The sequence below is a fragment of the Hippocampus guttulatus genome, chromosome 8 (assembly GCF_054856545.1).
Source record: "Hippocampus guttulatus isolate MCC_2025c chromosome 8, RoL_Hgut_1.0, whole genome shotgun sequence".
Classification (NCBI taxonomy): Eukaryota; Metazoa; Chordata; class Actinopteri; order Syngnathiformes; family Syngnathidae; genus Hippocampus; species Hippocampus guttulatus.
Genome location: NC_141268.1, coordinates 1,709,635 through 1,732,715, shown reverse-complemented (window position 1 = coordinate 1,732,715; position 23,081 = coordinate 1,709,635). Strand labels below are relative to the sequence as shown.

At 44.5% G+C, this 23,081-nt stretch overlaps 1 long non-coding RNA gene across 1 annotated transcript; it reads left to right on the top strand.

The window, feature by feature from the left end:
- The first annotated feature begins 1,977 nt into the window (after positions 1-1,977).
- Positions 1,978-6,951, top strand: LOC147200804 (uncharacterized). Its single transcript, XR_015101534.1, has 3 exons — positions 1,978-2,391; positions 2,703-2,809; positions 6,683-6,951. It is a non-coding gene; the product is annotated as an uncharacterized LOC147200804 (long non-coding RNA).
- Positions 6,952-23,081: the final 16,130 nt, after the last annotated feature.

Below are 23,081 nucleotides of genomic sequence, written 5' to 3'. Positions count from 1 at the left end.
AAACACGTTTTTAAAAAGGCAACGAAGCAAAACGGAGTTCCGTTGTATTTTATTTAGCCATCGTACAATGTACTCACGTTTTTCGATCAATCATCACCCAGAAATCCATCAAAGTCCTCATCCTCTGTATCAGAATTGAACAATTGTGCAAGTACCGGTAATCCATCAAAAACGCCGTGTTCCCTCTCGTTGTCAGTCACTCTCATTGCACAGAAATGATGCCGGCTTTGCCAAAAACTCGAACAACAGTGCAAGCAGACACGTTCGTCCAAGCAGCCACAATCCATTCGCAAATTATAATTCGCTGCCTCTCACTCTTTGTAAAGTTGTGTTTGCCATCGATCATTCATTGTTCCCATGCCGCTCGCAACTTTACTTTGAACGCCCGGTTGATGCCGATGTCCAGCGGTTGGAGTTCTTTAGTCAAGCCTCCGGTAATAACGGCAAGCTCAGAGTTCATTTGCTTGACTTGATTTTTCACCGCTGCTGTGAGATGGGCACGCATGCCAAAAGCATAACCGATGGCTTGAAGTTTGAACTGAGCTTCGTAGGCGTGTCTCTTTGTAGAACTTATTTTCGGGGGTTCTTAGAAACCAAAACCGAAGTTGTTTTGCAACAATGCACATAGCCACACTCTAAAAATGCTGCCCATAACAGGCGCAAGACACAAGCGCCACGGGACTGTCCAGCAACGACAGTCAAATGGCGCCGACATTCCTCCCGGGCAAAAACAGTGCTGGTATATCCATGCTGCCGAGAAGGCGCAAACACCAAGCACAGAGTTTCCTCCTTGATGAATGTCGTGGCCAAAAAATGCTGAAAAAAGTCCACATCAGGTCCACACGACGTAACAACAAAAACATGTTATTAGCCTTGAGATTGCTAACACGACTCAAATGCATATTGTCTAAAAAATGCTGGCTGAAGCAGAGAGAAGTCTACCTGTAAATAAACTGGGGAAAAAAGCCACAACCTTCTCTTCCAATGCTATTAAAATTAAAAACGTTTGACCCAAAGTCTGGTGAAGGTGCCCAACTGGAGAGCTCTTTCATGGCTATCACACTACATCTTGTTATGGAGTCCTGGGACATGCACAGCTGGTGGTTGGGCTGCGTTGGTTTGTATTCAGCGCACACAGAGGACACCATGAGAGAAGCTGAAATAACAAGAAAGCATTTGAGCAGCATTACACATGCATGCCAAACTCCTGTGTGGAGTTTGCATGTTTCCCCGGGTACTCCGGTTTCCTCTCACATTCCAAAAACATGCATGGCAGGTGAATGGAACACTCTAAATTGTCCCGAAGTGTGACTGTGAGCATGGATGGTTGTTCATCTATGTGTGCCCTGCGATTGGCTGGCAACCAGTTCAGGGTGAACCCCGCCTACTGCCCGAAGACAGCTAGGATAGGCTCCAGCATGCCTCGTGACCCTTAAAAGCGGATCGGAAAATGGATGGATGGGTAATAAGTGTTTGCAGCATTGCAGCGCACATTGTCAAAACATTGACTCCGGAAACGGTCACAAGCAAAAGTTGTCCCGTGTCCCACACCTGAATCAGTTCGTGAATTTCCTTCCACCACGCGACCCAGCACTACGAAGGAAGAAGCTGAAAATGGCTCCACTGCAACTGACCGATAATTATTTATGGCTATGGTCGATACAATACCACATTCTATACATAGAGGCAAACAGTGTAAAACAAAACACACACACGCACACACACACACACACAAGATGGAGAATGGAGACAGCATATGAAGGCTGAAAGAGTACAAAATGAGCGACACAAACAGTGTGACCCAACCTAACCTGTGAAGAACAATTCTTGGCTGCATCCTGCCAATGGTGTCCAGCAGTTGACGTTGTCCCTTGTGGTCCTCTTTTTCTCCACAAAGTTCCCCCTCGTCTTCTGATGTCCCTCTTGCGTACATTGTTCACACGAAAATTACAACAACACTTTACCCCGACGATCTCTGTGGACCGATGTGTAGATAACAGGCGCCTCTGTGTTAGGGGTTGGCTAACTTGGCGAAGCTAAACTCGCCTGAGAAACACCAACGGACACCAAAATGACTTTAATTGGATGCAAAGCTTCAACGAAAGATGTTTTGGTCCAGCGAGATGATGGTGGACGCCCCGAGTGGAGGTTTGAGCACGTTGACTACAAATTCAGGAGAATTTGGGAAAGAGTGTCTGTACACGCCCCAGCCCAAGACTGCAGTCAAACCAGCGATTGTTAATACTCTGTGTGGTGTCTTGAATGACGAAGCAGACACACGCGTTTTCTATTGTTGATATTCGACCGTGAGTTCCAACATTAGCAGCATAGGGAAGTAGACTCAAACATTCTAGTAACATTTCACACATGCGCAGTCGATGGCGATGCAAGGTACGGGAAGTCAATGCATCCAAACAACATACAAACAACTACAGTGATTAATACACCACATTACCTCCCTCTTAGGTTAAAGGTAAATAACACAGCGTCTTAACTGTAATTTCAATTGGCATAAACATTAACTAAAAATACCCAGCTCACATTACCTTATCCATCATACTTCATAACATTTCTTCAATAATAAACATAAACCCAATTTGAACATCTTTTAAACTACAACATCACAATCAATCCCTGCTACGTGAAGGGTGTTGTGCTTTACGTCCTGAATGTCTCAAAACTACTGTCTCTGCATGGCTCAGGCAGGTTTGGTGCAAAAGCTGGCGGTGCAGGTGCTGTGGCGAGCCGCAGTCTCTCTCCTGCTCAGCTGACTGAGGCGCACTTTCAGGTCCAGGATCTAAAATGTCAGGTGGGTATTGAGGGCGCAGTTGGTCTCCATGGCGCCTGTATACCTGATCAGTCTCACGTTGCACACCGTATGACACTGGTCCAGTCTGTTGTGTCACTACTCCAGGGATCCATTTGTGGTGCTCTCCTGCTGTGTTGAGTAGATAGACGGGGTCATATTAATAATACATTTTATTTGTAAGCGCCTTTCACAGCACTCAAGGACACTTTACAACCAAGGGCAAACAATAAAACCACAGATAAAATTATAAATAAAAGAAGAGATAGATTTAATTTGAATATGAGAGTCTGAATAGGTGGGTTTTGAGCTGGGTTTTGAATGTGGGAAGAGAGTCAATATTACAAATATTGGGTGGAAGTGAGTTCCAAGTTTGGGGGCAGAGTGGCTGAAGGCTCTGCACTCCATTGTGCTGAGATGGGCCGAGGGTACAGAGAGGATGAGGGCCTGAGTGAGCGAGAGGGAATGGAAATCTGAAGATCTGACAGATAGGGGGGGGGGGGGGGGCAAGGTTATGGATGGCTTTGAATGTATAGAGAAGTATTTTGAAATTGATTCTAAGTTTGACAGGGAGCCAGTGGAGCTGTCGGAGGATGGGGGTGATGTGGTGGAAGGAGGGGGTTCTTGTGATTATCCGGGCTGCTGAATTCTGAACAAGTTGAAGTTTATGGAGGATTTTGTGATGGACGCCCAAAAGAAGTGAATTGCAATAGTCGATACGGGAGGTGACGAGACTGTGAACAAGGATAGCAGTGATTTGAGGCGTGAGAGGGACGGAGGTTGAAATATACGGACCGGGTAATGTTATTGATGTGGGAGTGGAAAGATAGTGAGCTGTCGAGGATGACACCCAGGCTCTGAACATGAAGGGAAGGAGATACAGTGGAATGTTCAATTGTGAGGGAAAAACTGTCGACTTTGTGTAGGGTGGATTTGGTACAGACGAGGAGGAGTTCTTTTTTATTGCTGTTTAGCTTGAGGAAGTTATGGGTGAACCAAGATTTGATTTCTGAGAGTCAGTTATAGAGGGAGGAGGGTGGAAGGGAGGCGTCGGGTTTGCTGGAGAGGTAGAGCTGGGTGTCATCCGAGCAGCAGTGAAAGTGTATACCAAAATTGCGAAAAATATTGCCAAGGGGGAGAAGGTAGATGATGAAAAGGAGGGGACCCAGGACAGAACCCTGGGCTACACCAGAAGAGATGGGAAGGGATTGTGAAGTGAAGGAATTGAGTTGGATGAACTGAGAGCGGCCAGTGAGATAAGAGTGGAACCAACTTAGGGGGATGTGGGTGATGCCTATGGTGGAGAGTCTATTCAAGAGGATGGGGTGAGAAATGGTGTCGAAAGCTGCACTCAGGTCAAGGAGAATGAGGATGGAGATTAAACCAGAGTCTGCTGCCATGAAAAGATCATTTGTGATTTTTTACGAGGGCTGTTTCTGTCCTGTGACGGGGACGGAAGCCGGACTGGAATTGTTCATAAAGACTGTTGCAGGTGAGGTGGGAGTGGAGCTGAGAGGCAACATTTTTTTCGAGAATTTTAGAGATGAAAGGAAGGTGAGAGATGTGGTATAGGTTATAGAAATCATTGGGATCTGAACCGGGGTTTTTTCAGGATTGGGGTGACAGCTGCAGTTTTAAAGGGGATAGGAACAATTTCAGTGGACAGAGAGGAATGAATAATGGCTGAAATGAATGGAAGCAGAGAGGGTAAGCCGGATTTGACCAAAACTGTGGGGAGGGGATCTAGCTGACAGGAGGAAGTCTTGGATTTGATGATGAGATCTGAGATTACTGAGGGATGGGGGAGTTCAAAAGAGGGGCAAGGTTATGGATGACTTTGAATGTATACATTCAAATGGTGGTTGGGCTGCGTTGGTTTCTAACAGTTGGCAAGGGGTCGGGTGGTCGGAGGAGGGGAGTGGTACAGAGGAGCCCAGGTGCTGTTGAATTTTGTTGTTTTTTCATTGAAAAATAGGAGGAGAGCGTTGCAAATGTCAGGGGAATAAAAGTGAGGTGGTAGGGAGACAGGGGGTTGAGTGATTTTGTTCCAAAGAGGGAAGAGAGTCTTCATATTTCCAGCGTTGGAGCAGATGAGTCCAGAGTAGTCTTGTGATTTCGCTTGCGAGATGGAGTCCTTGGAGGCCAGGGGTGTCAAATTCATTTCACATTGTGGGCCACATACGGCCTCGGTAGATGTCAAGTGGGCCGGACCATTAAAAATTATACCATACTCGGCTATAGATAACCAAAATAATATGTCTTGCCTTTGTTTTGGTCTAAAGAAGCACAAGAACACTAGGAAAATGTTGACATTTAATGAACATATCTTTGACAAAACATTTCATGAAGCACCTAAGATTTCCTTAGACAAATGTGCAATTTACTTTTATCATTCACATATATGCATTGCAAGTGATCCCACTGACTGTACAAAGGCACAAAACCTTAACAAGTAATTGGTATTGAAAAATATAGTCATGTACTTTTAAGATTAAACGAGATTTATAAAGAGGAATTTTTAAACCATTTACACGAGCATATAAAATCTAAATGTAATCCCTGCCTACACCTTACAAACTAAGGAGAGTGCTATAATATGTGTAAAGAATAAAGTATTCACATGTCCTTGATAGCGTCTGCTGTGTTGGGTCTGTCTCAGTGACAGACTGAGGCTGCTGTTGTCTTCTTCTCTGATCAAAACAATGTTGTCTTTTCCTCTGACAAAAACAGTGTATCCCCCTAGCGGATATTCCATGAATTGCACCTTATTAAAAATATTCATTCGGTGTCTTTTATGCATTTTTTCACTTTCAAATTATCCGCGGGCCTGATCAAACCTCCTTGCGGGCCAATTACGTCCCGCGGGCCGTAAGTTTGACACCACCGTTGTAGGCGGATAGTTGAGCTGTGTAGATAATAATAATAATACATTTTATTTATAAGCGCCTTTCAAGACACCCAAGGACACTTTACAATAACAAAAAACTCGAACTACCCTCATTTTGAGGATAATTTGAGTGAGGCAAAAAAACTCCTGCACAAGCATATGACAGTTACAACAGGTCACAAGACATAAACAATGAAGACGGTGAATCAAGGGAATGTATGAGGGAGGGGGTGATGGTGGGGGACTAGCTTCCGTGCATATTTTCATCAGGGGAAGGATTTTATCTTATTATTTTTAGAGGGTCACAGGAAATCATATGGAATGCTGCAATGGCCAACTCTCACCAGCAGAGGCTATCGTAAAGTGCTGGCCGTGCATGGACAAATAGGGATCTCGCATTTCAGAAAGCACAAGAGTGACACATGGCATCAGCTCTGAGCAGCAAATGTTGTCAATTCACTGTCAAATTTTTCCGTCCCAAGAACCCCCACAAAAAGCAAAAGAGCCAAGATTTTTTAAAAACGCTCACATCAGACGGATTTTGAGGCGTGTCGATGCAAAAAAAAAAAAAAAGAAGAAAAAAGACAATTAAAAAGTGTGATGCGGACACGACGTTTTTTTGAATTCTAAATTGATATATTTCGATTTTTTTGCTTTCACGTGTATTTGGTTTTAGATTCGATTGCAGCTCATGTTCACAGAGTGGACATTTTATGTTGTTGCTTATTTTTAGAGGGTCATAAACAAAATCACATACTTGACTTCTTCGTTTACAGTTGACTGAATAGGGATGATTGTTTTATTTGGGAGCAGAGAGATGTTGACTTAAATTCGTGGAGTTTATCATGCCACGGATAACGTGTCTCAATACGATTCAGTATTCGTTCGTGGAACGTCGCGTGGCTGGAAGCCGACGTTTTCTGCCCTTTGCGTTCGAAACCATTGTGTGTCCACGGTGCCGCCCCCTCCCTTTTTTGTGTCTTTTTCAGTGTGGAATGGGCGCCTCTCGAATCAGTGCACCTGCCTCCCCTACACACGTGCGAGTCTTCATCTCATCTGCCACTTGCACCATAAAAGACAGCGTGAACAGCCACTCGTTGCCAGTTCGTCAGCGATCCTTCCAGCCAAGCTAGCTGCTGCCACGCCGTTACGCTCCAGCATTTCTGCACTCCTCAACGTGATCATTTTGACTAGCTTTCAGTTGTTTACACCTCGACCTGTCCAACTTTCTGGCAATAAAACCCCTCTTCGTTTTTGGTGTCTGTGTGTGGTTCTTGTGCTGATCTCTCACGAAACCTAAGACTTTAATTCACATTCGACCCAAACTCCTCGTTTGGAGCGTCCCTCGCGCCGAAACGGTGCAGCATCGGCGGTGCCGTGGGCATAAACAACTCGGTACGACATTTCGCGCGGGTGGGCGTGAGATGTTCCTCCGCTTCACTGGTAACCCTGGATACTCTCCGCCGTACGGGTGCCGTGCTCCCCGAACCCGAAGCAATGAGGGACATTTTAGGGCGGTCGGGTTCGGGTAGGGCTCGGGCTCGGGCTCGGGCCGCCCGACCTTACCTCTGCTCCGGCGGGGCCAAGCGGGTGGCATCCGTTCGGTCCCGGACCTTCGTGCTGTTTGATTACCAAGTTTTTCTTCCCTTTGATCGCACACCGCAACCCCCTGGTCCTCAAAGCGATTTCCATCTCTGGCGGGGACGTCGGCACGGGGCAGCTCCGGTTCGAAACCAATTTTTTGGGGTGTAATTTTTGCACATCATATAGCCACTGAGACCAACACACAACCAGTGGCCAAAAAAAACTTTACCAGTGTAGGCAACTTAATCTGACATGTCTGTCATTTTTTAGTGAGAATTAATTTTTTTCCAGAACAACACTCACAAAATTAGATATAGGTCTACATGACTTCCAACATTGTGATGTGCACTCACAGCAGCAATACCAGTTTTCGGCCTCTCAATTCATGCAAATTCTTCTCAAGACACTGCTCATGGTACCACCTTTCGCACTGGGTGGAGAGAACCCTAACATCGCAAGATTATATGTTCGGAAATTTCAATCAGGAATACTCAAAGTTGCTTTTAAAATTCAATTTTCTTCTTTTACTTGAACCAACCCAATTTCAATGATGCATGCAAAGCATCATGAAGACAATGTCGATGCAAGATAAATTGTGTGTTCTTCCATTGTAAAAATCACTCGTTTTGTCAGAGGACCTTTTCCAGGTGGTTTTGCCATTTAGAGCATGCCACAGTGCATGGCGAGAAAAAATACGACAACATGACGGAATATCAGGGAACATTAAACTTAAAATTCACAGTGTGTAAACATGGGATTGAAATTTTATCTTGACATTTTATTTTCATCAGAGCAGTGAATAACACGAGATTTTTCGTTGTGGTACAAGTCATAAAAAATGACTTTCTAAAAGCTTTCAGAATTCATCCCTGGTATCAACACTTCCTTTTCATGAAGTAGTTTGAAACAAAATATATCTTTGGCATCATTTCTGGATGCCACAATTAAACATTTTTTGCATGGGTGATCATCATCCAATAAACCTGCTGTGGTCAGTATTTCTGACGATTGTCTTGTTCTCTTATTTTCCATCGCCACATAATGTTCTAAAATTGATGCACGGAATGTCTGGGGAAGGCCTTCATCAGTTCCACTGCCATCTGAAAAAAATAGCTTGTTTGTCTTGTGGGAGTGACAAAACTGTTTCGGGCGAACAATTTGAAAACACAATTTGTACAAGGCTGCATAAAGCCGGACGATCGCTTGGTTGTGCGTTGAAGTTTTGGACCCTGTGTTGTCAACCCGCGCCACTTTCGGCCTGTCTGGCTTGGAGGAGCTCCGGCGGGGACAAACTGGCGGCATCGCTTCTATACCGGCCCGTCGCGGGCGTATTCGACGAGGTTTATTAGTCCGTTGCTTGACACCCGCGCCCCTCCCGGCTTCCCGCAAGATCCCCCTTGATCAGAGCTGCATTGCGATCCGCTCGGAGCAGCCGCGCCCGGGCCGTGTTTTGCAGCGGCATTGTACGACATTTGGCGAGGATGGGCGTGAGCTTTTCACCCACTTCGCTTGCAACCCGGGCCACGTTCGACCGACGGGCGCGGCGAAACTCCGGCGAGGTCAGGCGGGTGGCATATTTTCGTTCACAGAATGTCGCGCGGGTGTGCGTCGAAGTTTTCTGCCCTTTGTGTTAGAGTCCATTGTTTGTCCACAGTGTCGACCCTCCCTTTTGATTTTGCGCCCGGGACCTAACCGACGCTTGGCCCCGCCAGAGCTGCGCCGTGCCTGGCGGGCCGGCAAAGGCGAGTGTTGCAAGCGAAGAGGTGGAAGACCTCGCGCACACCAACACGACCTGCCGGGACCAAAGCTGCTGCCCGCTCGGCTCCGCCAGAGATGCACCTCGCTTTGAGGGACAGGGGGCGCAGTGTGCAATCAAAGGGAAGAAAAACTTCGGAATCAAATCGCGCGAAGGTCCGGGACCGAACAGATGCCACCCGCTTGGCCCTGCCGGAGTTGCGCGGGGCAGGTAGGGCCGAGAGTGGTGTGTGTGACAAGCGAAGCGGAGGAACAGCTCACGCCCGCCCGTGAGAAATTTCGGACCGAGCCGTTTTTGCCCACGACGTTGCTCCGCTGCGGCGCTCAGGCTGTTCCGACGAGGATGTTGGGGCGGAGCGCTGGGAGAACCGCGGGTGTTAAGCAAAGTGTTCGGCTTCGTGAGAGATGAAGAGAGGAACCACGCGCAGACACAAAAAGCACAGAAGGGTTTTATTGCCAGTAAGCGAGACAGGCCGAGGTGGTCACAACTGAAAGGTAGTCAAAATGATCAATTCGAGGAGTGCAGGAATCCTGGAGCGGTACGGCGTCGTCGACACGGCAGGAAGGATCTCTGACGAAGTGACAATGGGTGGCTCTTCAGGCTGGCTTTTATGCTGCAAGTGGCAGATGAGATAACGACTCGCAGGTGTGTCGGGGAGGCAGGTGCACTGATTAGAGAAGCGCCCATCCCACACTGAAAAAGGTAACAATAACTTTTTGGGAGCGGCAAATTCCCCCACAGGAGAACAGAGAAATAGTGGTTTGATTTCATGGAGTTCGTGGCGCAATGCATGAGGCGTCTGACTACAAATCAGGTCATGCTCGGCCAAAGAGAGGGCGTCCACCAGGTTGAAAAAGAGATGAAGAGCAAACACTGTCAATACATAATAAAGTTTCTCTGTCCCAATATCAAAAAAAAAAAGCCCAGTCCAAAGTAGCAAAATTAAGAAAATCTTTTAAAAAAACGCTCACATGAGGCGGATTTTGAGCCTTGACTATGCAGTGATATTAATAATAATTGTAATAATAATCATGAAAAAGTGTGATGGTGGCGTGGCATTCATTTATCTTTTGAATTGGTGCGTTTAGATTTTTGTTTTTTGCTTTTCCTTGTATTTGGGTGTAGTTTCAAGCGCAGCTCATGTTCACACAACGCACATTTTATCTCATTATTTTTAGAGGGTCACAGGAAATCATATGGAAGGCTGCAATGGCCAACTCTCACCAGCAGAGGCTATCGTAAAGTGCTGGCCGTGCATGGACAAATAGGGCTCTCGCATTTCAGAAAGCACAAGAGTGACACAACGTGGCATCAGCTCTGAGCAGCAAATATTGTCAATTCATCGTCAATTTTTTCCGTCCCAAGAACCCCCCAAAAAAGTCAAAAGAGCCAAGATTTTTTAAAAACGCTCACATCAGAAGGATTTTGAGGCGTGTCGATGCAAAAAATAAAAGAAAAAAGAAAAAAGACAATTAAAAAGTGTGATGGGGACACGACGTTCTTTGAATTCTAAATTGATATATTTCGATTTTTTTTGCTTTCACATGTATTTGGTTTGAGATTCGATTTCAGCTCATGTTCACAGGGCGGACATTTTATGTTGTTGCTTATTTTTAGAGGGTCATAAAAAAAAATCCCAGACTTGACTTCTTCGTTTACAGTTGACTGAATAGGGATGATTGTTTTATTTGGGAGCAGAGAGATGTTGACTTAAATTCGCGGAGTTTATGATGCCACGGATAACGTGTCTCAATACGATTCAGTATTCGTTCGCGGAACGTCGCGCGGCTGGAAGCCGACGTTTTCTGCCCTTTGCGTTCGAAACCATTGTGTGTCCACGGTGCCGCCCCTCCCTTTTTTTGTCTCTTTTTCAGTGTGGGCTGGGCGCCTCTCGAATCAGTGCACCTGCCTCCCCTACACACGTGCGAGTCTTCATCTCATCTGCCACTTGCACCATAAAAGACAGCGTGAACAGCCACCCGTTGCCAGTTCGTCAGCGATCCTTCCTGCTGAGCTAGCTGCTGCCACGCCGTTACGCTCCAGCATTTCTGCACTCCTCAACGTGATCATTTTGACTAGCTTTCAGTTGTTTACACCTCGACCTGACCAACTTTCTGGCAATAAAACCCCTCTTCGTTTTTGGTGTCTGTGTGTGGTTCTTGTATTGATCTCTCACGAAACCTAACACTTTAATTCACATTCGACCCAAACTCCTCGTTTGGAGCGTCCCTCGCGCCGAAACGGTGCAGCATCGGCGGTGCCGTGGGCATAAACAACTCGGTACGACATTTCGCGCGGGTGGGCGTGAGATGTTCCTCCGCTTCACTGGTAACCCTGGATACTCTCCGCCGTACGGGTGCCGTGCGCCCCAAACCCGAAGCAATGAGGGACATTTTAGGGCGGTCGGGTTCGGGTAGGGGTAGGGCTCGGGCTCGGGCTCGGGCCGCCCGATCTTACTTCTGCTCCGGCGGGGCCAAGCGGGTGGCATCCGTTCGGTCCCGGACCTTCGTGCTGTTTGATTACCAAAGAACTTATGCACACACTTCAACTTGTATTTTGTTCAGGATGACCTCCTGAAGCCTAAATGAGCATTAATTTGATCACACAACTCATGCCTATGAAGATACATTCAAACTCACAAAACGTGCTCAGCTCGGGCTGAAAATGCATTTAAAGCAATAAAAACTCAAATTGAGTGTCACACCTAAACCAAAGGACTTATGCACACACTTCAACATGTATTTTGTTCAGGATGACCACCTGAAGCCTAAATGAGCATTCATTTGACCACACAACTCATTCCTATGAAGATACATTCAAAGTCAGAAAGCGCGCTCAGCTCAGGCTACAAATGCATTTAAAGCAATAAAAACTCAAATTGAGTGTCACGCCTAAACCAGAGGATTTATGCACACACTTCAACATGTATTTTGTTCAGGATGTCCACCTGAAGCCTAAATGAGCATTAATTTGACTACACAACTCATTCCTATGAAGATACATTCAAAGTCAGAAAGCGCGCTCAAGCTCGGGCTGAAAATGCATTTAAAGCAATAAAAACTCAAATTGAGTGTCACACCTAAACCAAAGGACTTATGCACACACTTCAACATGTATTTTGTTCAGGATGACCACCTGAAGCCTAAATGAGCATTCATTTGACCACACAACTCATTCCTATGAAGATACATTCAAACTCACAAAACGTGCTCAGCTCGGGCTGAAAATGCATTTACAGCAATAAAAACTCAAATTGAGTGTCACACCTAAACCAAAGGACTTATGCACACACTTCAACATGTATTTTGTTCAGGATGACCACCTGAAGCCTAAATGAGCATTCATTTGACCACACAACTCATTCCTATGAAGATACATTCAAAGTCAGAAAGCGCGCTCAGCTCAGGCTACAAATGCATTTAAAGCAATAAAAACTCAAATTGAGTGTCACGCCTAAACCAGAGGATTTATGCACACACTTCAACATGTATTTTGTTCAGGATGTCCTCCTGAAGCCTAAATGAGCATTAATTTGACTACACAACTCATTCCTATGAAGATACATTCAAAGTCAGAAAGCGCGCTCAAGCTCGGGCTGAAAATGCATTTAAAGCAATAAAAACTCAAATTGAGTGTCACACCTAAACCAAAGGACTTATGCACACACTTCAACTTGTATTTTGTTCAGGATGACCTCCTGAAGCCTAAATGAGCATTAATTTGATCACACAACTCATGCCTATGAAGATACATTCAAACTCACAAAACGTGCTCAGCTCGGGCTGAAAATGCATTTAAAGCAATAAAAACTCAAATTGAGTGTCACACCTAAACCAAAGGACTTATGCACACATTCAACATGTATTTTGTTCAGGATGACCTCCTGAAGCCTATATGAGCTTTAATTTGACCACACAACTCATTCCTATGAAGATACATTCAAACTCACAAAACGTGCTCAGCTCGGGCTGAAAATGCATTTAAAGCAATAAAAACTCAAATTGAGTGTCACACCTAAACCAAAGGACTTATGCACACACTTCATCATGTATTTTGTTCAGGATGGCCTCCTGAAGCCTAAAAGAGCATTAATTTGACTAAACAAATCATTCCTATGAAGATACATTCAAAGTCAGAAAGCGCGCTCAGCTCGGAATGAAAATGCATTTAAAGCAATAAAAACTCAAATTGAGTGTCACACCTAAACCAAAGGATTATGCACACACTTCAACATGTATTTTGTTCAGGATGGCCTCCTGAAGCCTATATGAGCATTAATTTGACCACACAACTCATTCCTATGAAGATACATTCAAACTCACAAAACATGCTCAGCTCGGGCTGAAAATGCATTTAAAGCAATAAAAACTCAAATTGAGTGTCACGCCTAAACCAAAGGACTTATGCACACACTTCAACATGTATTTTGTTCAGGATGACCACCTGAAGCCTAAATGAGCATTAATTTGACCACACAACTCATTCCTATGAAGATACATTCAAACTCACAAAACGTGCTCAGCTCGGGCTGAAAATGCATTTAAAGCAATCAAAACTCAAATTGAGTGTAAGGCCTAAACCAAAGGACTTATGCACACACTTCAACATGTATTTTGTTCAGGATGACCTCCTGAAGCCCATATGAGAATTAATTTGACCACACAACTCATTCCTATGAAGATACATTCAAACTCACAAAACGTGCTCAGCTCGGGCTGAAAATGCATTTAAAGCAATAAAAACTCAAATTGAGTGTCACGCCTAAACCAAAGGACTTATGCACACACTTCAACATGTATTTTGTTCAGGATGACCACCTGAAGCCTACATGAGCATTAATTTGACCACACAAATCATTCCTATGAAGATACATTCAAACTCACAAAACGTGCTCAACTCGGGCTGAAAATGCATTTAAAGCAATAAAAACTCAAATTTTAAAAAACTTTACCAGTGTAGGCAACTTAATAATAATAATAATACTAATAATACATTTTATTGATAAGCGCCTTTCAAGACACCCAAGGACACTTTACAATAACAAAAAACACAAAACAATACGGGTTGAGCAGCTGACATGTCTGTCATTTTCTTGTGAGAATTAATTTTTTTCCAGAACAACTGCACTCACAGCAGCAATACCAGTCTTCGGCCGCTCAATTCATGCAAATTCTTCTCAAGACACTGCTCATGGTACCACCTTTCGCACTGGGTCTCGTCAAAAGGGGGCCGGGGGGAGAGAACCCTAACATCGCAAGATTATATGTTCGGAAATTTCAATCAGGATAACTCTAAGTTGCTTTTAAAATTCAAATTTTTTCTTTTACTTGAACCAACCCAATTTCAATGATGCATGCAAAGCATCATGAAGACAATGTCGATGCAAGATAAATTGTGTGTTCTTCCATTGTAAAAATCACTCGTTTTGTCAGAGGACCTTTTCCAGGTGGTTTTGCCATTTAGAGCATGCCACAGTGCATGGCGAGAACAAATACGACAACATGACGGAATATCAGTGAACATTAAACTTAAAATTCACAGTGTGTAAATATGGGATTGAAATTTTATCTTGACATTTTATTTTCATCGGAGCAGTGAATAACACGAGATTTTTCGTTGTGGTACAAGTCATAAAAAATGACTTTCTCATAAGCTTTCAGAATTCATCCCTGGTATCAACACTTCCTCTTCATGAAGTAGTTTGAAACAAAATATATCTTTGGCATCATTTCTGGATGCCACAATTAAACATTTTTTGCATGGGTGATCATCATCCAATAAACCTGCTGTGGTCAGTATTTCTGACGATTGTCTTGTTCTCTTATTTTCCATCGCCACATAATGTTCTAAAATTGATGCACGGAATGTCTGGGGAAGGCCTTCATCAGTTCCACTGCCATCTGAAAAAAAATAGCTTGTTTGTCTTGTGGGAGTGACAAAACTGTTTCGGGCGAACAATTTGAAAACACAATTTGTACAAGGCTGCATAAAGCTGGACGATCGCTTGGTTGTGCGTTGAAGTTTTGGACCCTGTGTTGTCAACCCGCGCCACTTTCGGCCTGCCTGGCTTGGAGGAGCTCCGGCGGGGACAAACTGGCGGCATCGCTTCTATACCGGCCCGTCGCGGGCGTATTCGACGAGGTTTATTAGCCCGTTGCTTGACACCCGCGCCCCTCCCGGCTTCCCGCAAGATCCCCCTGATCAGAGCTGCATTGCGATCCGCTAGGAGCAGCCGCGCCCGGGCCGTGTTTTGCAGCGGCATTGTACGATATTTCGCGAGGATGGCCGTGAGCTTTTCACCCACTTCGCTTGCAACCCGGGCCACGTTGGACCGACGGGCGCGGCGAAACTCCGGCGAGGTCAGGCGGGTGGCGTATTTTCCTTCACAGAATGTCGCGCGGGTGTGCGTCGAAGTTTTCTGCCCTTTGTGTTAGGGTCCATTGTTTGTCCACAGTGTCGACCCTCCCTTTTGATTTTGCGCCCGGGACCTAACCGACGCTGTCGCTTGGCCCCGCCAGAGCTGCGCCGTGCCTGGCGGGCCGGCAAAGGCGAGTGTTGCAAGCGAAGAGGTGGAAGACCTCGCGCACACCAACACGACCTGCCGGGAGCAAAGCTGCTGCCCGCTCGGCTCCGCCAGAGATGCACCTCGCTTTGAGGGACAGGGGGCGCGGTGTGCAATCAAAGGGAAGAAAAACTTGGGAATCAAACCGCGCGAAGGTCCGGGACCGAACCGATGCCACCCGCTTGGCCCTGCCGGAGTTGCGCGGGGCAGGTAGGGCCGAGAGTGGTGTGTGTGATAAGCGAAGCGGAGGAACAGCTCACGCCCGCCCGTGAGAAATTTCGGACAGAGCCGTTTTTGCCCACGGCCGAGCCGGAGTTGCTCCGCTGCGGCGCTCAGGCTGTTCCGACGAGGATGTTGGGGCGGAGCGCTGGGAGAACCGCGGGTGTTAAGCAAAGTGTTCGGCTTCGTGAGAGATGAAGAGAGGAACCACGCGCAGACACAAAAAGCACAGAAGGGTTTTATTGCCAGTAAGCGAGACAGGCCGAGGTGGTCACAACTGAAAGGTAGTCAAAATGATCAATTCGAGGAGTGCAGGAATCCTGGAGCGGTACGGCGTCGTCGACACGGCAGGAAGGATCTCTGACGAAGTGACAATGGGTGGCTCTTCAGGCTGGCTTTTATGCTGCAAGTGGCAGATGAGATAATGACTCGCAGGTGTGTCGGGGAGGCAGGTGCACTGATTAGAGAAGCGCCCATCCCACACTGAAAAAGGTAACAATAACTTTTTGGGAGCGGCAAATTCCCCCACAGGAGAACAGAGAAATAGTGGTTTGATTTCGTGGAGTTCGTGGCGCAATGCATGAGGCGTCTGACTACAAATCAGGTCATGCTCGGCCAAAGAGAGGGCGTCCACCAGGTTGAAAAAGAGATGAAGAGCAAACACTGTCAATACATAATAAAGTTTCTCTGTCCCAATATCCAAAAAAAAAAGCCCAGTCCGAAGTAGCAAGATTAAGAAAATCTTTTGAAAAAACGCTCACATGAGGCGGATTTTGAGCCTTGCCTATGCAGTGATATTAATAATAATTGTAATAATAATCATGAAAAAGTGTGATGGTGGCGTGGCATTCATTTATCTTTTGAATTGGTGCGTTTAGATTTTTGTTTTTTGCTTTTCCTTGTATTTGGGTGTAGTTTCAAGCGCAGCTCATGTTCACACAACGCACATTTTATCTCATTATTTTTAGAGGGTCACAGGAAATCATATGGAAGGCTGCAATGGCCAACTCTCACCAGCAGAGGCTATCGTAAAGTGCTGGCCGTGCATGGACAAATAGGGCTCTCGCATTTCAGAAAGCACAAGAGTGACACAACGTGGCATCAGCTCTGAGCAGCAAATATTGTCAATTCATCGTCAATTTTTTCCGTCCCAAGAACCCCCCAAAAAAGTCAAAAGAGCCAAGATTTTTTAAAAACGCTCACATCAGAAGGATTTTGAGGCGTGTCGATGCAAAAAAAAAAAGAAAAAAGAAAAAAGACAATTAAAAAGTGTGATGGGGACACGACGTTCTTTGAATTCTAAATTGATATATTTCGATTTTTTTTTGCTTTCACATGTATTTGGTTTGAGATTCGATTTCAGCTCATGTTCACAGGGCGGACATTTTATGTTGTTGCTTATTTTTAGAGGGTCATAAAAAAAATCCCAGACTTGACTTCTTCGTTTACAGTTGACTGAATAGGGATGATTGTTTTATTTGGGAGCAGAGAGATGTTGACTTAAATTCGCGGAGTTTATGATGCCACGGATAACGTGTCTCAATACGATTCAGTATTCGTTCGCGGAACGTCGCGCGGCTGGAAGCCGACGTTTTCTGCCCTTTGCGTTCGAAACCATTGTGTGTCCACGGTGCCGCCCCTCCCTTTTTTTGTCTCTTTTTCAGTGTGGGCTGGGCGCCTCTCGAATCAGTGCACCTGCCTCCCCTACACACGTGCGAGTCTTCATCTCATCTGCCACTTGCACCATAAAAGACAGCGTGAACAGCCACCCGTTGCCAGTTCGTCAGCGATCCTTCCTGCCGAGCTAGCTGCTGCCACGCCGTTACGCTCCAGCATTTCTGCACTCCTCAACGTGATCATTTTGACTAGCTTTCAGTTGTTTACACCTCGACCTGACCAACTTTCTGGCAATAAAACCCCTCTTCGTTTTTGGTGTCTGTGTGTGGTTCTTGTATTGATCTCTCACGAAACCTAACACTTTAATTCACATTCGACCCAAACTCCTCGTTTGGAGCGTCCCTCGCGCCGAAACGGTGCAGCATCGGCGGTGCCGTGGGCATAAACAACTCGGTACGACATTTCGCGCGGGTGGGCGTGAGATGTTCCTCCGCTTCACTGGTAACCCTGGATACTCTCCGCCGTACGGGTGCCGTGCGCCCCGAACCCGAAGCAATGAGGGACATTTTAGGGCGGTCGGGTTCGGGTAGGGGTAGGGCTCGGGCTCGGGCTCGGGCCGCCCGATCTTACTTCTGCTCCGGCGGGGCCAAGCGGGTGGCATCCGTTCGGTCCCGGACCTTCGTGCTGTTTGATTACCAAAGGACTTATGCACACACTTCAACTTGTATTTTGTTCAGGATGACCTCCTGAAGCCTAAATGAGCATTAATTTGATCACACAACTCATGCCTATGAAGATACATTCAAACTCACAAAACGTGCTCAGCTCGGGCTGAAAATGCATTTAAAGCAATAAAAACTCAAATTGAGTGTCACACCTAAACCAAAGGACTTATGGACACACTTCAACATGTATTTTGTTCAGGATGACCACCTGAAGCCTAAATGAGCATTCATTTGACCACACAACTCATTCCTATGAAGATACATTCAAAGTCAGAAAGCGCGCTCAGCTCAGGCTACAAATGCATTTAAAGCAATAAAAACTCAAATTGAGTGTCACGCCTAAACCAGAGGATTTATGCACACACTTCAACATGTATTTTGTTCAGGATGTCCTCCTGAAGCCTAAATGAGCATTAATTTGACTACACAACTCATTCCTATGAAGATACATTCAAAGTCAGAAAGCGCGCTCAAGCTCGGGCTGAAAATGCATTTAAAGCAATAAAAACTCAAATTGAGTGTCACACCTAAACCAAAGGACTTATGCACACATTCAACATGTATTTTGTTCAGGATGACCTCCTGAAGCCTATATGAGCTTTAATTTGACCACACAACTCATTCCTATGAAGATACATTCAAACTCACAAAACGTGCTCAGCTCGGGCTGAAAATGCATTTAAAGCAATAAAAACTCAAATTGAGTGTCACGCCTAAACCAAAGGATTTATGCACACACTTTAACATGTATTTTGTTCAGAAGGACCACCTGAAGCCTAAATGAGCATTAATTTGATCACACAATTCATGCCTATGAAGATGCATTCAAACTCACAAAACGTGCTCAGCTCGGGCTGAAAATGCATTTAAAGCAATAAAAACTCAAATGGAGTGTCACGCCTAAACCAAAGGACTTATGCACACACTTCAACATGTATTTAGTTCAGGATGACCACCTGAAGCCGAAATGAGCATTAATTTGACCACACAACTCATTCTTATGAAGATACATTCAAACTCACAAAACATGCTCAGCTCGGGCTGAAAATGCATTTAAAGCAATAAAAACTCAAATTGAGTGTCACGCCTAAACCAAAGGACTTATGCACACACTTCAACATGTATTTTGTTCAGGATGACCACCTGAAGCCTAAATGAGCATTAATTTGACCACACAACTCATTCCTATGAAGATACATTCAAACTCACAAAACGTGCTCAACTCGGGCTGAAAATGCATTTAAAGCAATAAAAACTCAAATTGAGTGTCACGCCTAAACCAAAGGACTTATGCACACACTTCAACATGTATTTAGTTCAGGATGTCCTCCTGAAGCCTAAATGAGCATTAATTTGACCACACAACTCATTCCTATGAAGATACATTCAAACTCACAAAAAGTGCTCAGCTCGGGCTGAAAATGCATTTAAAGCAATAAAAACTCAAATTGAGTGTCACGCCCAAACCAAAGAACTTATGCACACACTTCAATATTTATTTAGTTCAGGATGACCACCTGAAGCCTAAATGAGCATTAATTTGACCACACAACTAATTCCTATGAAGCTACATTCAAACTCACAAAACGTGCTCAGCTCGGGCTGAAAATGCATTTAAAGCAATAAAAACTCAAATTGAGTGTCACGCCTAAACCAAAGGACTTATGCACACACTTCAACATGTATTTTGTTCAGGATGACCACCTGAAGCCTAAATGAGCATTAATTTGACCACACAACTGATTCCTATGAAGATACATTCAAACTCACAAAACGTGCTCAGCTCGGGCTGAAAATGCATTTAAAGCAATAAAAACTCAAATTGAGTGTCACGCCTAAACCAAAGGACTTATGCACACACTTCAACATGTATTTTGTTCAGGATGACCACCTGAAGCCTAAATGAGCATTAATTTGACCACACAACTCATTCCTATGAAGATACATTCAAACTCACAAAACGTGCTCAGCTCGGGCTGAAAATGCATTTAAAGCAATAAAAACTCAAATTGAGTGTCACGCCTAAACCAAAGGACTTATGCACACACTTCAACATGTATTTTGTTCAGGATGACCACCTGAAGCCTAAATGAGCATTAATTTGATCACACAACTCATGCCTATGAAGATACATTCAAACTCACAAAACGTGCTCAGCTTGGGCTGAAAATGCATTTAAAGCAATCAAAACTCAAATTGAGTGTAAGGCCTAAACCAAAGGACTTATGCACACACTTCAACATGTATTTTGTTCAGGATGACCTCCTGAAGCCCATATGAGAATTAATTTGACCACACAACTCATTCCTATGAAGATACATTCAAACTCACAAAACGTGCTCAGCTCGGGCTGAAAATGCATTTAAAGCAATAAAAACTCAAATTGAGTGTCACGCCTAAACCAAAGGACTTATGCACACACTTCAACATGTATTTTGTTCAGGATGACCACCTGAAGCCTAAATGAGCATTAATTTGACCACACAACTCATTCCTATGAAGATACATTCAAACTCACAAAACGTGCTCAACTCGGGCTGAAAATGCATTTAAAGCAATAAAAACTCAAATTGAGTGTCACGCCTCAACCAAAGGACTTATGCACACACTTCAACATGTATTTTGTTCAGGATGACCACCTGAAGCCTAAATGAGCATTAATTTGACCACACAACTCATTCCTATGAAGATACATTCAAACTCACAAAACGTGCTCAGCTCGGGCTGAAAATGCATTTAAAGCAATAAAAACTCAAATTGAGTGTCACGCCTAAACCAAAGGACTTATGCACACACTTCAACATGTATTTTGTTCAGGATGACCACCTGAAGCCTAAATGAGCATTAATTTGACCACACAACTAATTCCTATGAAGCTACATTCAAACTCACAAAACGTGCTCAGCTCGGGCTGAAAATGCATTTAAAGCAATACAAACTCAAATTGAGTGTCACGCCTAAACCAAAGGACTTATGCACACACTTCAACATGTATTTTGTTCAGGATGACCACCTGAAGCCTAAATGAGCATTAATTTGACCACACAACTGATTCCTATGAAGATACATTCAAACTCACAAAACGTGCTCAGCTCGGGCTGAAAATGCATTTAAAGCAATAAAAGCTCAAATTGAGTGTCACGCCTAAACCAAAGGACTTATGCACACACTTCAAGATGTATTTTGTTCAGGATGACCACCTGAAGCCTAAATGAGCATTAATTTGACCACACAACTCATTCCTATGAAGATACATTCAAACTCACAAAACGTGCTCAGCTCGGGCTGAAAATGCATTTAAAGCAATAAAAACTCAAATTGAGTGTCACGCCTAAACCAAAGGACTTATGCACACACTTCAACATGTATTTTGTTCAGGATGACCACCTGAAGCCTAAATGAGCATTAATTTGACCACACAACTGATTCCTATGAAGATACATTCAAACTCACAAAACGTGCTCAACTCGGGCTGAAAATGCATTTAAAGCAATAAAAACTCAAATTTTAAAAAACTTTACCAGTGTAGGCAACTTAATAATAATAATAATACTAATAATACATTTTATTGATAAGCGCCTTTCAAGACACCCAAGGACACTTTACAATAACAAAAAACACAAAACAATACGGGTTGAGCAGCTGACATGTCTGTCATTTTCTTGTGAGAATTATTTTTTTTCCAGAACAACACTCACAAAATTAGATATAGGTCTACATGACTTCCAACATTGTGATGTGCACTCACAGCAGCAATACCAGTCTTCGGCCGCTCAATTCATGCAAATTCTTCTCAAGACACTGCTCATGCACTGGGTCTCGTCAAAAGGGGGCCGGGGGGAGAGAACCCTAACATCGCAAGATTATATGTTCGGAAATTTCAATCAGGATAACTCTAAGTTGCTTTTAAAATTCAAATTTTTTCTTTTACTTGAACCAACCCAATTTCAATGATGCATGCAAAGCATCATGAAGACAATGTCGATGCAAGATAAATTGTGTGTTCTTCCATTGTAAAAATCACTCGTTTTGTCAGAGGACCTTTTCCAGGTGGTTTTGCCATTTAGAGCATGCCACAGTGCATGGCGAGAACAAATACGACAACATGACGGAATATCAGTGAACATTAAACTTAAAATTCACAGTGTGTAAATATGGGATTGAAATTTTATCTTGACATTTTATTTTCATCGGAGCAGTGAATAACACGAGATTTTTCGTTGTGGTACAAGTCATAAAAAATGACTTTCTCATAAGCTTTCAGAATTCATCCCTGGTATCAACACTTCCTCTTCATGAAGTAGTTTGAAACAAAATATATCTTTGGCATCATTTCTGGATGCCACAATTAAACATTTTTTGCATGGGTGATCATCATCCAATAAACCTGCTGTGGTCAGTATTTCTGACGATTGTCTTGTTCTCTTATTTTCCATCGCCACATAATGTTCTAAAATTGATGCACGGAATGTCTGGGGAAGGCCTTCATCAGTTCCACTGCCATCTGAAAAAAAATAGCTTGTTTGTCTTGTGGGAGTGACAAAACTGTTTCGGGCGAACAATTTGAAAACACAGTTTGTACAAGGCTGCACAAAGCTGGACGATCGCTTGGTTGTGCGTTGAAGTTTTGGACCCTGTGTTGTCAACCCGCGCCACTTTCGGCCTGCCTGGCTTGGAGGAGCTCCGGCGGGGACAAACTGGCGGCATCGCTTCTATACCGGCCCGTCGCGGGCGTATTCGACGAGGTTTATTAGCCCGTTGCTTGACACCCGCGCCCCTCCCGGCTTCCCGCAAGATCCCCCTGATCAGAGCTGCATTGCGATCCGCTAGGAGCAGCCGCGCCCGGGCCGTGTTTTGCAGCGGCATTGTACGATATTTCGCGAGGATGGCCGTGAGCTTTTCAACCACTTCGCTTGCAACCCGGG